Source organism: Peromyscus maniculatus, chromosome 1, assembly GCF_049852395.1.
Source record: "Peromyscus maniculatus bairdii isolate BWxNUB_F1_BW_parent chromosome 1, HU_Pman_BW_mat_3.1, whole genome shotgun sequence".
Lineage (NCBI taxonomy): Eukaryota > Metazoa > Chordata > Mammalia > Rodentia > Cricetidae > Peromyscus > Peromyscus maniculatus.
In genome coordinates this window covers 170,178,550-170,188,890 of record NC_134852.1, presented here as the reverse complement: position 1 = coordinate 170,188,890, position 10,341 = coordinate 170,178,550, and the positions used below count along the sequence as shown (strand labels likewise).

Here is a 10,341-nt window from a genome sequence, read left to right as displayed (position 1 = left end):
GAGCAAAACCCTGTCTAAGAACAGAAGAAACACCAGTGTCGTTATCACAGGGGGAAAGACACAACATCTCCTTTCTTACTAATTATTCCTTGGCAAAGGTGTAAGCAAGGGGAACTGCATTCTACCATAAATGGGCTCTCCATATGGGAGGATTATTAGAGGATGCCCTGCAAGCTAGTCTCGAACATCAGAGCATTCAATGGCCATTGGTTCTGAGGCATTGGGTTGGTATGGATTAATGGTTTGTTTTTGTGGTATGCTCTAGATAGGTCTAGTTCATGAAGATAGGAGTTTGCTTTAATCATCAATTTGTTTATCTGTGAGGTGACTTTTGTGACACCCTACTTCATAGGCAATGCTGTGGTAGTGGGACGTTCATTTTCATAAAAATCAAGGCACTGTTTAAAAGTCGTGATATCAATAGCCAAGTACACAGGTATTGGGTTAGGTATTGATACTTAGAAATTTCATGATACTGACAGGTGTCAATGAATCATAACTTAAGGCAAGGACAGTAGTAACACCGAGTAACTATGTCACATAATCATAGTTAGGAAAAAAAATCCTGTGTTTGTGCTTTGTAAATCATGTCAAAAATATGTTTGCGCTGGGCGGTGGTGGCGCACGCCTTTAATCCCAGCACACGGGAGGCAGAGCCAGGCGGATCTCTGTGAGTTCGAGGCCAGCCTGGGCTACCAAGTGAGTTCCAGGAAAGGCGCAAAGCTACACAGAGAAACACTGTCTCGAAAAAATTAAAAAAAAAAATATGTTTGCTTGTTTGTCTTTTTTTTTTTGTGTGTGTGTGTGTGTGAGTTCAGTATTTTATCTGAATCATGACCGCAATGGTGAACTGATTCTGTAGTTGAGTGTTCCATAAAGCTCATTTGGGAGTGAAGGTTTTGATCTTTTATATTTAATGTGAATTCCAGCAAGAAAGCTACTTGCAAGGAGAGGAACAGAGCTGACTTCTCCGTTCTTATGGAATGCAGCAAATGCTGGCACTTCAGGCGAGATATCGTTTGGTAATACATGTATTAGTTTTAGAATAACAATTTTAATGCTTCCCCAAGAGATGGAAAAATTTATGTTGGACACACTTGTGGCTTCAATTGCACGTTGCAAAAGGCTCTCTGGGGTCTGTGCAAGGACATGTGAAGCCTCATAAGACAGCCCATGTGTACTCCCCTCTTCTAATCCCCCTGCTTCCCTTGTGGGGATTTTCAGAAACCCCGAGGAAAGAGGCCATAATTCTGTCAACACCACACACCACAGGAGCAGGCTTGGGTCTTGATCCCTGGAAGCTGTGCAGTGGAGCTTGAGTTACAATGCTGCAAGAGAGCATGTGGCCTGGGTAGAATAAGGGCTTTGTGCCACAAAGGTCATTGTCCCTAAGAGCTGTCAGAGGCAGCCTGCTCCCTGGTGTTACTTTAATGATGGTCTGTGAATACCTCAGATCTCCAGGGAAGGAGAAGGGAAACAGTCCTTGCTAAATCCATGAGCTCAAGCAGAAAATGCTTTCAGCTCTCTCCCAGCTTGTAGAATATGAAATTATACGAGGTTTCGATTTTATTGTAAATCTCTTACTGTGTGGATGGAGTGAGTGAGGACTAAAGTCTTGACATGACACAATCAGAGGACTTGTGTATATTAGGGCCATTTCCTGGTGACCTGAGTCTAATGCTTATACAGTTTACCTTAGCTGTGGGGCCTGGAGGCCAATCTTGTACTCTGGCCAGAAGCTTCACTGAGAGCTCCAGCAGATCAGTGGATGGAAGAGAGAAAGGCCAAGAGTTTGTTTCCATGGCATTCTCCTTGCAGGGTGGCCAGAGAGAGGCTACAGTTGTGTTTGGTGACTCTCAATATTTAGCCTTCTTTGTTTCTGTCTTCAGTAAACTCAACCTTTCCACACCCTCGTAAGCACAAAGACATGGCAGTGCACCATTGCCACTGGCCTTGAGTTGCTGGATTCTTCTCTGGTGTTTGTCTGGTCAAGAATCTGGTGTACCAGACAAGTTGAGTTGACACTGTCCCTCAAGCAGTGAAAACAGGGTCCTCTTTGTTTCCAGTGTCATTTTGATAAGGATGGGGTTCTCTTAGTTCTGTTTTTAGTGTGTTGTTGCTGGAGAGCTTCTCTCCAGGTTCCATTAAGCCCCGCAGTCCCACAATCCACATATAAAATAATCACTCAGACAGTTATATTACTTATAAACTGTATGGCCGTGACAGGCTTCTTGCTAACTGTTCTTATATCTTAAATTAACCCATTTCTATAAATCTATACCTAGCCACATGGCTGGTGGCTTACCGGCGTCTTTACATGTTGCTTGTCCTGGCGGTGGCTGTAGTGTCTCCCCTTCTTCCTGTTTCCCCAATTCTCCTCTCTTTGTCCCACCTATACTTCCTGCCTGGTCACTGGCCATCAGTGTTTTATTTATATAGAGTGATATCCACAGCAGTGTGTCATATCAAATCCTTTTGATTTGTCAATGCTATCCAGCTAATATATTAAAAGATTATGGGCATAATTGCTTAAAGCCTAGTTCAGGTTATATACTTGATAGTTATTTATTTTTTGGGGGGGCGCATGTAAAAAATGAGCTGTTTATTTGTTTATTTATTTATTTATTTATTTATTTATTTATTTATTTATTTATTTTCTTTTTCAAGACAGGTTTTCTATGTGTAACAGCCCTAGCTGTCCTAGAACTAGCTCTGGAGACCAGGCTGGGCTCGGGTTCACAGAGATCCACATGCCTCCCAAGTGCTGGGATTAAAGGTGCTCGCCACCACTGCCCCATGAGCAGCTATTTTATTATGAAAAACAATGCTCCTTTCTCCTCTTCATTCCTTATTTGTACATCATTTTCTATTAAATTTTGTTGTTCAAATCTGGGTGCCTTTCTTCCTTTCTCAGGTTTCTTGCTGCCTTACTTTCTATCTCAGTCAGATGGCCTTCAGATGAGTGAAAGACGCAGTATTTTTCTTAAGAATCTCCCATTTGTCTAAGTTAGTTAACTGTGGTCTCCATCAGATGCAAAATCATCCTTTCAAAAGCTAAACACTACGTCCAACTTAAATACACTCAGCAAACATTTCCTCATAATTCTTTTTCAGTCCAGTCCTCCAGAGGAAGCCATGCACGAGAAACCTTACTCTAACTCCTTGAGAATTTATGCTAAAGCACGAGAGAGAAAACAATGAGAATGGGAACATTCGTAATATAACCATAATGTTTCAAATGCTTGCTATGAGCCAGACACTCTGCTTAATGCTTTACATGTGGGACTTTATTTAAAGCTCATCAACTTTGTGTGTAATAGCATGTTATGTTTAAGATAATTAAGCCTCAGCAAGAACTAAGCGTGTTGAGTTAAGGGGAATGGCAGACCTTGAACTCAGGGCTGCTGGACTGTGAGGTCTGTATGGCTGCTGACCTTCTCTACCTCTTCTATGTAAGAGAAAATATGTGCAACTTGCTCAAGTTTGGAGAAGAAATAAATGACATTCATCGAAAGTACAGATGTAGAATAGAAGAAAATGTGGTGTTTATACGGCCTTTGGCAGTACCAATCAGAAACGATGAAGTTAGAAACAGTCATACAGACCCCTGTATGCTTTCAGTGTCCTCAAAACTGAGCCGGGGCCAAAGGTATAAATATGAGTTCAGATTCCCCTGGGTACTTTTAGTACATTTTACACTAGTCCTATTCCCATTCAATCTTTCCTTCCTAATGCTTCTGCCAAGTGTGAGGGATTGACTTCAATTCTAAAGATTCTTGCCTCAAAGGGTTTAATCTTGGAGGTTCTGAAGCTACAGTGCAGTAGTGATGATTGAGCTGGTGCTCCATGGATGGACATATAGTCCTCCTCTGACATTTCCCAGAACCAGTAGCTACTTTGGAATTGTGGTGGGATGACGTGTGTTGCGAACGTCACTTCTTTCCTACTTCATTAGACTCTGGGTTGATGTATCTTCTGACCCTAGGACAGTGGGCTTCACCTGTCTGACAGGAACATACATAGCCATTCTTAAAAAAAATCTGACTTTCGGATGTCATAAAACCAAGATACATTTGTTTTCTGCACACCCTACCTCTCCCTCCCTAGTACAAACAGGCACAGTCATAACTAACCTCAGCTCTCCCTCTGTGAGTAGTGTCTGGATGAAAGTGACCCAGTGAGAATGACTGTTGGGTCTTCCCTGTGGTCTGGAATACTCCTAGGCTAATGACTTCCCACAGTACTTTGTAAGGAATCAATACTTGTTGAATATTTACAATGTATCACACAGTGAGTTAGGGAACTTTTATATCACCTTCTTAATTCTTAGAGCACATGGAACCATCACTAGAAACTTCAGATTCAGAGAGCTTAGGAATCTCATTCAAGGTCACACAGTAGGTGGCAGAGCTGAAATCGGAACCTACACTTAGGATGACATGAAGCCAGTTCTTTACTTAGGTATGAGTAGGTATCAGCACTGCTCTTCGGAAGATTTTAAGGCTAAAAATCTGGGCATTAAATAATGTTTAAGGTCACATTGCAACTCAGGAATATATACACAGATAGGTATACCCAGGCACAGCAGTATGCCAATATCAGAACAGACTTCTAAGTGATTCTGAGTGTCAGCTGATGGTTAGAAATAGAGTGTGCAGTGGGAAAGTACATTTTTTTTTTGAAGAAAACAAAACCAAAATCAAACATTCAGAAAAATGGCTGGGCCTTTCAACTTAAAGTAACACAGGGAATTGTTGTTATTATTATTGTTACTCACTGCAGGCTACTACTGAAGCTTACCATTTATTTTCGGAGATGTTCATGTGGGGCTCAGGATGTGTCAGCTCCAGGAAACTTCAAAACAATCAGTGAGGCAGATGATCTGTAGGCTTGTTGCACAGACATGCTGTATACAGACAGTGTCCTGCCAGGAGCTGTTAGAAGAGCTGTCTCCACTGCTCTCTTTCTGAGAACAGCCTGACTAGTCAGGGGCAAGAATTGTATTCATGGGTTTGCTGAATGTCATTTATGACCGTACCTAAAAGCAATTGATGCATTTCATTTTAAATACAAGGCTAGATAAATTCTTTCTTTAAAGGTAAAATGTCTAGCTAAGAAGTAATGGGTGTGTCACCTTGGGATTGAGATTCATGTAGGATAAAGTCTAATTGCCTAGGGATCCTATGCTTGGCCATGCACTCTCTTGAAGTGAGCTGACTTTAGCAGTGTAGGAAAATATTCTATCGGGCTTCTCTGAGGCCACAACAATCTCTGCCTTTAGACTTAATAACCACGAAGTCATTGTCAAGTCTTATTGGATGGTGCTATGTGCTTTTCAGGAGAAAGCACATCACAGGATGTGCAGGGCCATGATGAAGATCGTTCCCACACAATCTGTGGTAGCAGCTTTCGAGGGATCCTTGGCAAGCCCAAGCTCTTTCTGAAACTTTGAGGTAATTCTGTACAGTAAGACCCCTTGGTGTAAAATCACAGTATCCCAGGTGTTCATTAAAGAAAACACACACACACAACCACACACACACACACACACACACACACACACACACACACACACACACCAGTCATTTGGTAAATTACATTATCTGGGCTGCTTTATTGGATAGAAGGGAGCTAGAGAATGCCTCAGAAAAAAGCAAACTTCTTAATTTCCGTGGTTTTGGACAGAAGCCATTTACTTTCCATCTATGTTGTCAGGTGGGCATCCTCTTCTGGTAGCTTTTTCTCGAGACTCCCAGGATTCAGGCATCCAGCCTTCTCCCCATGTAGCTTCGTGGAACTGGGAATGCATTGGCTGCTTCTCCATCAATGGGTAAAGGAAGGATTGCAATAGAATGTGGCTGAATATCCAACCTAAAGGCAGGAGAGACAGAGAAAGATGAAACAACAAGCAACTGTAGTAAACACTTGTTTGTTTGTTTTGGTTTTGAGGGCTGGGATCAGCATGGGGGTAGAAGTTGATAGGAGATCTTTGGTTTGGATTAGTGAAGGATGCTAGTAGGAAGAAAGACAATGTGAAACCAAACAATACTACAGAAGTCACCCCAAGACACAAAAATCTCAAATCCAATGTTTTAGTCATTGGAGAGTAGCAATGTTAGAATTGGCTAACCAGATTCCCAAATTAAGGAAAATGAATAAATAAACTACCCCCAAATAAAACCGAAGAAACCCTTTTTTTTTCCATTTTGTTTGAGTTGATAAAAGTAAGAAATGACACACTGTTACAGCTGTATAGCTGGTGTGGGTCTTTACTGGTGGATGGGTAGGAGGCTTTGGGTTACAGCACATTATGATATGTTTGCACTGTCTAGGCCATTAGAAAATCTGGGAATGTGAAACAAGATCTTTATGTGTGAATGTGGATGTGAAGCTAGATATTTACATCAGCAATTGTTATGTATGCCAATTGTTTGGTACCAAGAATCTGTTTCCTGTCTCTTTATTGTTGGGCTCCTACTTTATGTGAAGTAAGCAGTGTGTGCCAGTTGTGCATCATTCATCTGAGAATGGTTATGAAGATTGCGGCCACATCTTGGCTACTGTGAACAATGCTGTAATGGACTTGAAGTGCAAATATTGTCTTAAGATCCATTTTCAATTGTTTCATGTAAGAGCTCAGTAGGATTCCTTGAATATATGCTAGTTTTATATTTAACCTGAAGCTTCCGTTCAGTGAAGGAAACAATTAGCAGAGAAAAAGATAACCTACAAAAATATTTGCAAGTAATTGATCTGATAAGACATTGTCTAAAATACATATGGTGCTATATTTCAATAACAAAATAGTCAGCCTACTTGGAAAATGAGCAACGGACTTGAATAGGCATTTTTCCAAATAAAGGCACATATGACCAACAGGTCCATGAAAAGACACTCAACATTACCAATTATCAGGGAAAGGAAAACCAATAAAATAGTATCTAATAGTCATTAGAGTGCCATGAACAAAATCCAAGTAGGAGAAAATATCAGGAGTCCACAATGAGGCAGAGAGATCTGAACACTGTTGCACTGTTTGTGGGAGTGCAAAGTAGGGCAGTCACAGTAGAGGTTTTGTGCTTATCTCCTATTAATTACAGCACCTCAAAAGGTTTTGAAAATATTGTGTGTCTCCCTTCCTGAGCCATGCTTTTTGTGTGATATTTAACTCTTGGAGTTTGCCAAAGTGATTGGCATAGCAATGATATATCATCTAAGCTAGTTACTATGATGTGCTTAGAAAGACTAATACTTAGTCATTCCAACTCCTATTCAAGAGCTGCCCAGGAAACTTCAGAAACTCCATTGATGATCCATCTAATTTTCTGCATTCTCAAGGCCCCCATCTCTTCTTCTATTTACTCTCTGTATTAATTATCTTACATCCTCTTTTTTTTTTTTTTTACAATTTCTAAGACCCTTTTGCCCCCATTTCTCCCAGTTATGTTATTACATCTTCATCCACTCACTCATTAAAATCTGTGCCCTTATTTTCTCCCCTCCGTCTTTTGTGACCTATACCTGCTGGGTCACAGCTCTTCCTGAGTACTCATGGGCATCATGCTAACACTTCTCTCTCACTACTGTATGTAGGCAAATTTTCCTTCTCCCCTGAACCATTAACATCAGTATAGATAAGAGCTGCAATATTTCCAATGATAAACACTTTATTTGATGTGCAAATATCTCCTTCTCCCCCCCCCCCCACAAACCTACTAAGATGGTGGTCTGTTTGAAGCATCTACTTGCACTTTTCTACATGGAGATTGGCTTTTGTTGTTCAACTTCATATTGACATGAAATAAAATTTTAATTAACTTGTTCTTTACATTTTTAATTAAGAATTTCATGCATGAATACTGTATTTATGTCATTCTACCTTCTCTCTCCCCCTTCCAACTCCTTCTCAGTCCTCCCACTCCCTTTCAAGTTATTGACCTCTTTAATTACACACAAACACACACACACACACACACACACACACACAGAGAGAGAGAGAGAGAGAGAGAGAGAGAGAGAGAGAGAGAGAGAGAGAGAGAGAGAGAGAGAACTCTGATGGCTCCATGTAGTATTTCTCTTATGTATATGTTTAGGTATTACTTCTTGGGACAGGATAACCTATCAGGGAGCTTGTCCCTAGAGAAGACACTCTTTTGTTCTGTAGCCATTAATGGCCTATAATTATTCATCTAGGGCTAAGCCTTGTGAGACTTCCCCTATCTGCATTAGCATGACAATGGTGTTATCATTATGTGGGTCTTATTTAGGTAACCACACTGTGAAGATGTCATAGATGCACCTTCCCTGTCATTTATAGAAGACACATCTTGCAGTGCACACCCTGGTCCTCTGGCTTTAACAATCTTCTTCCCTCTCTTCGTCAATGTTCCCTTACCCCTAGGTATAGGTATAGATTTTTCAGTTGAGGTTGGCTACCCCACTGTCAATTGTCTTGTGCGTTTGGACCAGTTACAGATTTCTGTAATTGTCTGTCTGCTGCAAAGAGAATCTTCTTTTATGAGGGCTGAGAACTAAACTTACCCAGGTGTGTCAGTATAAGTATTTAGAATACAGTCAGGCATTACAGTTGTTTAGGAAAGTGGCAGTTGCAGATTCTTCTTGCATGGTCTCCCCAGGTAGTCATCTATATTTACACTACAAGGTATGAATTCCTTCCCGATAGGGTTTGAAGCCAAATTAGATAGCTGCTTCTTCCGGTGGCAGTTAGCAGTGTCTCCCCTGGTCTGTCTTCTTCCTTCCCCTCTCTCTCTTTAGAATGTCCCACCTAGCCTTATTCTGCCTCACCATTGGCCAAAGAGCTTTACTTATCAACCAATCAGAGCAACACATTTTCACAGCATACAGAATGACATCACCCATCAGTATTCCATTGTATTTTTGTACTATATTTTCATTTCTATTCATCAGTTGAAGGACATTTAGCTTGTTTCTGTTTCCTAAGCTAATTGTGAATAAAGTGGCAATGAACATATTTAAGCAATATTAGTGGAGTAGGAAATTGCATTTGGGGATATTCCACATGTGGTTATTTGAATAAAAATGACCCCATAGGCTTATAGATTTGAATGCTTGGTCACCAAAAAGTAGTACTATTAGGAGGTATGGCTTTGTTGGAGTAGGTATGGCGCTGTTGAAAAAAGTGTGTCACTGTAGGTGGGGTTTGGGATTTAAAAAGCTTAAGCCAGGCCCAGTGTTTCTCTCTCTGCTTGCAGATCAAAATATAGAACTCTCAGCTACTCTATAGCACATGCCTGCCTGCATGTCACCATGCTTTCTATCATGATGACAATGGACTAAACCTCTGAATTGTGAACAAGCCCAATTAAATGCTTTCCATTATAAAAGTTGCCAAACTCATGGTGGTTCTTCATAGCAATAGAGCATTTCCTAAGACATGCTCTTAGGAAAATGGTATGGCTAGGTCATATGGTAGATTTAGTTTTAATTTTAAAAGAATTCTCCATATTACTTTCTATAGTGGCTGCACAGGTTGGCATTCCCACCAACAGTGAATGAAGGTTCCCCATTTCTCGCATCCTTACTAGAACTGGTTGACAATTGTTTACTTGACCTTGGTCATTCTGATGTGAGTAAGATAAAATCTTAAAGAAGTTTTAATCTACATTTCCCTAATTGCTAAGATTTTGAACACTTTTAAAGATAACTCTTAATTGTTTTTTTTCTTTTGAGAATTCTCTGTTCAAATCTGTAGCCCAGACCTGTAGGCTGTAGATCAGGTCATTTGTTTTCTTGATTATTTGTTATGTGAGTTCTTTGTGTAGTCTCGATATTATTCTTCCTAGAACATCGTTGGAATTTTTTCCTTTAGTTTTTCAAGACAGGGTTTATTTATGTAGGTCTGGATGTCCTGAAACTCACTCTTTAGATCAGCCTGGCCTCAAACTCAGAGATCTGCCTACCTCTGCTTCCTGAGTTCTGGGATTAAAGGCATGCACTGGCCATCATTGGGATTTTGATGGGGAATGTGTTGAATCTAAAGACCAGTGCTGTGTGGCACTATTCTTGAGGAGATGTGAACAAAACCCTATTCACCCCAGGTAGTGAACTGATGACCAAAGTATGGATACCATCAATGTCCAACTTCATGAACTTTATTTGGGTTACTGACAAGAATATGGGTGAAGGGTTATGTATAGGAAACGAAACCATTCAAAGACAGCTACATCACCAAAACTCCACCCCAGTATGGGTAACAATTAATGGAAGCTGAATGAGCACCCTGAACAAACAACCCCCAGGCAGCTGTACATCTGAGAGTGTCCTTCACAGGTAGCTCAGTTGGTTTGAGCTTCTTCCAGG

General features: G+C 40.7%; 1 long non-coding RNA gene across 1 annotated transcript; it reads right to left on the bottom strand.

Annotated features, from left to right (window-relative positions):
• Positions 1-5,585: 5,585 nt before the first annotated feature.
• Positions 5,586-8,721, bottom strand: LOC121826872 (uncharacterized). Its single transcript, XR_006069025.2, has 2 exons — positions 8,542-8,721; positions 5,586-5,871 (listed from the first exon to the last, which is right to left on the bottom strand). It is a non-coding gene; the product is annotated as an uncharacterized LOC121826872 (long non-coding RNA).
• Positions 8,722-10,341: the final 1,620 nt, after the last annotated feature.